A 5,369-nucleotide genomic window follows, 5' to 3' on the forward strand; every position below is an offset into this window, starting at 1 on the left:
CTGTTTGTTTGTTTTTACAACACCCCCCCCCCCATGTAAAAAAAAGACTTAATCATGTTTTTGCAGGTACAAGCTATGAGGGGTGGTGTTATTGGGTTTGGAGTCACGGTCCAGGAACTTCTCTTTTCAGGACCCGGTTCCAAGGCTTTGGTCCCGGTTCCGGTGCCGTGATCCAGCATGTTTCCAGACTTCTCTCTTGTCCGATGGTCTTTTACCTTCCGTGAAGCCCGGAGAAACTGTCGGCCTCGGCAGTGATTCAGCTACTTCCCCCGCGGCTCCCCTTCCGCGCTTTTCGTGTCTGTCTCTGGCGCAATTCTCCCGGAAAAGCGCGGAAGGGGAGCCGCGGGGGAAGTAGCTGAATAACTGCCGAGGCCGACAGTTTTTTCAGGCTTCACGGAAGGTATAAATTAAATTAAAACAACCACAATGATTTAACTGATTAAAAAAAGTAACTTTAGAAGTGGTAAAATGATTTCAATTAAATGAAAAAGCAATTTAAGAAACGGTATTAAAATCACGTTGCCAATAGATTCATTATTGTATTGTGTACCATGTGGTACTTTTAATGTCATAGGTTTTAAAAGTTATAAAAAGATTTAATATGCACATTAAAAATTAGCACACTTAATTTAAAGTAAAGAGAAAATGATCTGGATTTTTTAAAAGATGTGATTCCAAATAATTAATGTTTTGTGAACACAAGGATTTTTATTGCTGATTCTAGAATTGATTGGTAAACAGTTGATCTTGTAATTGATAGTATATTAAAAATTGGAGAGTAACTCATACTAGATCTAGCTTTTGATTATAATAAAGACATTAGTTTAAATCTAAATTTATATATTTTGTTAATATAATTCTACAGATTATATTATGATGATTTAAATAGATACTTGACAAGCAATAAGAATGTTTAGAAATGTCATTGGAAATTTATTATAATACAGTTAAAGAATTATTACAGTAACTAATGTTTGAAGCATTAACAAAATATGTTACAAATAATGAGGGTATTGATCTTCTTCTTCTGTTTTTTAAGGCTTCAATAACTTGATTACAATTGAAATTATGTCTGAAATCTCCACCTTGGCTTTCTTGAAAGCAGTAGCAGCTTGTGGATATTGCCATTGGCTGCAAAGCTTTAAGATTTTGAATTGCTAGACCGGAGGAAGATGTCTTCAGTCAGCAGGGCTTGGGAATCCACAATAGCTTAAGTATTTATAAATTGCACTCGGGCAGGGAGAAACTTTGGTGGTCATCTACTAATTTTGGGCTCCAGGCCCTTCCCCAAATGAGCTGTATATGACTACACTACTGAATACAAAAATAATTGTGATGCACATATCCCAAAGCTAACATTTCAGGTAATAAATTCAAAATAAAACACTTTTCTACCTTGTTGTCTGGATGTTTTGTTTTTCCATCATCTCAGTCCCAGTTTTTCTTTTTGCATTTAGTCCATTTTCAACTAATTCTCTTTCCAGTATCTGCTATCCATTTTTTTTTCTCCTTCTCTTGTAACATTCCTTTTCCTTATTATGCCTGTCTCTAATGTATTTTTCCCCTTTCAGCTTAATTTTTTGCCTGTGTCCACTCAAATCTTGCCTTCTTTCTCACCCTTCTTCTTTTTAAATGTTCAGCTACTTCACAATTCTCCATCTTATCTCAGTTCCTAGCTCTCCCATTTCCCATCTCGCTCTTTTCACAGCCTCCTTTTTGCTGTTTTCTACTCCCCATTACCCCATTAATACCACTGTACTCGCTGCTCTTTCACTTATCTTGTCATCTCCCTTTTGACCTCATCCACATGGGTCACATCTCTCCTCAGGCTATAACTCCCTGTTCCTTTCTTTCTTCTAGCATCTCTCTGCCTTCCATCCCCAGATCCAACTTTTCTCCCTTTCTCTTCCCAACTGCCCCATCCCATCTCTCCCCCTGCCTGCCTCCCTTCCCCAGGTCCACCATTTCTTCCTTTCTCTCTTCCTCCACACCATCCCAGGTCCAACTTCTCTCCCTTCAGACTATTACCCACCATCTCTATATTTTGGCCCCATAAGCTCTCCACCTCCCCCCAGCCCAATCTAGCACTTCTTTAATACCATCCCCCTCTGTACTTTAAAAAAAAAAAAAAAAAAGAATGCCCAGTATGTTCTCCCCTCCTTCTCTCTGTGCCCATGCATCTACCTCACTCCTCTCCTACTCCCTCCCTTCTCTCTCTGCCTAACAGTTCTCTTCATCTCATGTGCACCATCTTTCCCTTTCTATTCTCTCCCGCATCTCTTTCCCTCACTCCCTCCATTCTTCCATATTAAGGCTCATGCTCCCCTCCCTCTTTCCCTTCATTCTGTGTCCCAAGTTCATGCCCCTCCTTCCTTCATCCTGTATGTGCTCCCTCCCTTAAGTCTCAACACATCCTCCTTCCTTATTTCCCTCACTTACTTATATATTTTGTTTGTTTTTTGTACTGCAGGGATTCCTAGAATGTGAGTTACCTGATCACCGAAAGGAGTCGACTGAAATTTTACAGGAAGGATGGCAGGTAAGAATTTCCAGTTGTTAAATTCAAATTAAAACAATTTTTTCTACCTTGTCTGGATGTTTTGTTTTTCCATCATCTCGGTCCTAGTTTCTTTTTGCATTTTGCCCATCTTTAACTAAGTCTTTCTAGTGTCTGCTGTCCATTTATTTTCTCTTCTCCTCTCATTCCATTGTTTTTCCATATGCCTATGTCCAATGTATTTTTCCCTTTCAGCTTTCTTAACATTATTTTTTTGCTTCTTTCCACTCAAATCTTGCCTTTCTCACCCTTTTTAAATGTTCCGCTACCTCAGTTTTCCATCTTTTCTCCATCCCTAGCTCTTCCATTTCCCATCTCACTCTTTTCCCAGCCTCCTTTTTCCTGATCTCTACTCCCCATTACCATAATACCACTGTACTCACTGCTCATTTCTTGTCATCTCCCTTTTGACCTTATCTACATGGGTCACCACTTTCAGAATCCCCCTCCCTCTCCCCTCAGGCTGTAACTGCCTCTTTCTTTCCATCCCCTAGCATCTTATCCCAGCTCTTCCCTCCTGCCCTCCTATGGGTTCTACTCTGCTCCTCTATCCCCACAGTCCAATGTTTTTCTCTTCTGTTTTTCTTCCCTTCCCCCTCCTTGATGCTGTATCTCTGCCTTCCATCCACAGACCTAACATTTCTCCCTCCCTCCCTTCCATCCCCGGATCCAACTTCTCTTCCTCTTCCCAAATGCCCTATCCCATCATTTCTCCTTCCTTCCCTTCCATCCCCGGATCCAACTTTTCTTCCTTCCTCTTCCCAAATGCCCCATCCCATCTCTCCCCCTGCCTGCATCCCTTCCCCAGGTCCACCATATCTCCCTTTCTATTCCCAACAGTTTTTCCTTGAAGTATCTTTCCCTCCACACCATCCCAGGTCCAATTTCTTTCCCTTAAGACTATTGCCCACCATCTCTCTCTGTTTCTGGCCCCATAAGCTCTCCCCCCCCCCCTTCACAGCTAAAATAGCACTTCATTAATACCCTCCCCCTCTGTAGTTAAAAAGAAAAAGTGCGGGAGGCTTCCTCGGCCCAGTATGTTCTCCCTTCTCTCCACGCTCATATCTCTACCTCACTCCTCTCCCCCGTGACCAATAATTCTTTCTTTGTCTGTGTCTTCATCATCTTTTCCTCACTCCCTCCATTCTTCCATATTATGGCTTGTGCACCCCTCACTCTTTCCTTTCATTGTGTGTTCCAAGTTCATGACCCTGTTTGTGCTCCCTCAAGTCCTAACACGTCCTTCCTTCCCTCACTTACATATTTAGTTTGTTTTGTACTGCAGGGATTCCTAGGATGCGAGTTACCTGATCACTGAAATTTTACAGAAAGGATGGCAGGTAAGAATTTCCTGACTCCCAAATGGTAAATTGGTTGGCAGTGATTGGTCAAGGAGAACTTTGGAGTTGAGAATCGAACTATACGCAAGATGGAAGCCATGCAATTCAAAAGGGACCATGCTGCATTTTAAAAATAGGAAATTTTTAGAAGTGTAGTGCAGTGGTTAAAGCTACAGCTTCAGCATCCAGAGGCTTTGGGATCAAACCCACGCTGATCCTGATGACCCCTGGGCAAATCACTTAATCCCTCCATTGCCCAAGCTACATTAAATAGATTGAGGCCATTGGGACCGGGGGGATAGAAAGATACTACATGAGGTAGGGAGGGATAAAAGCTGGAAGGGTTTTGCTGCACAAGGGATGGGAGGGAGGGATAGAAAGGAAATAGGAAGAATTGGGGTGGAGAAGAAGGAAGAGATGATCATTGTGTATGGGAAAAATCTAGTGTCTTTTTTGGGCTCAAAATGAGTCTTATTTTGGGGGAAACACATTTCTTAAAAATGGATAGAAATGAATTGAAATATTTGAAAAGTGTTTATTGAAAAATTATTTATTTCTGAAGACAGGAATACTTGGAGGCTTTGACTGAGCGGACTTGTCACAAGAACAGCCAGTGTGTATGAAAGACACATGGACCGATCCTGCACAGTGCTGGGAAAGATAAGTGTTTATCATAAGAGTATTAAGAACATTATATACTCGCACACAGTCCAATTACATTAGTGGGAATTTATTACTGAAGACAGGAATATTTGGAGGCTTTGGCTGAGCAGATTTTCCATAAGAACAGCAGTGGTCAACTTTAGGATGTTAACTACTTATTGGTCTACCTTGGTGTTCACCACTGCCTTGGTGTACATCGCTTTGGGGGGGGGGGTTGATCACCACCCTGGTGTACACTGCCTTGATGTACATCGCTTTGGGGGGGGGGGGTTGATCACCACCCTGGTATACACTGCCTTGGTGTACATCGCTATGGGGGGGGGGGGTTGATCACCACCCTGGTGTACATCGCTATGGGGGGGGGGGGGTTGATCACCACCCTGGTGTACATCGCTATGGGGGGGGGGGGGGTTGATCACCACCTTGGTGTACATCGCTATGGGGGGGGGGGGGTTGATCACCGCCCTGGTGTACATCACTATGGGGGGGGGTTGATCACCGCCCTGGTGTACATCGCTATGGGGGGGGGGTTGATCACCGCCCTGGTGTACATCGCTATTGGGGGGGGGGGGGGTTGATCACCGCCCTGGTGTACATCGCTATGGGGGGGGGTGTACACTGCCCTGGTGTACACTGCCTTGGTGTACACCGCTATGGGGGGGTTGATCACCGCCCTGGTGTACACTGCCTTGGTGTACACCGCTATGGGGGGGTTGATCACTGCCTTGGTGTACACCGCTATGGGGGGGTTGATCACTGCCTTGGTGTACACCGCTATGGGGGGGTTGATCACTGCCTTGGTGTACACC

At 43.7% G+C, this 5,369-nt stretch overlaps 1 long non-coding RNA gene across 1 annotated transcript; it reads left to right on the plus strand.

Moving 5' to 3' along the window:
- Positions 1-2,325: 2,325 nt before the first annotated feature.
- LOC117356630 lies at positions 2,326-4,633 on the plus strand. Its single transcript, XR_004538686.1, has 3 exons — positions 2,326-2,539; positions 3,843-3,897; positions 4,460-4,633. It is a non-coding gene; the product is annotated as an uncharacterized LOC117356630 (long non-coding RNA).
- Positions 4,634-5,369: the final 736 nt, after the last annotated feature.

Source organism: Geotrypetes seraphini, chromosome 3, assembly GCF_902459505.1.
Source record: "Geotrypetes seraphini chromosome 3, aGeoSer1.1, whole genome shotgun sequence".
NCBI classification, from domain to species: domain Eukaryota; kingdom Metazoa; phylum Chordata; class Amphibia; order Gymnophiona; family Dermophiidae; genus Geotrypetes; species Geotrypetes seraphini.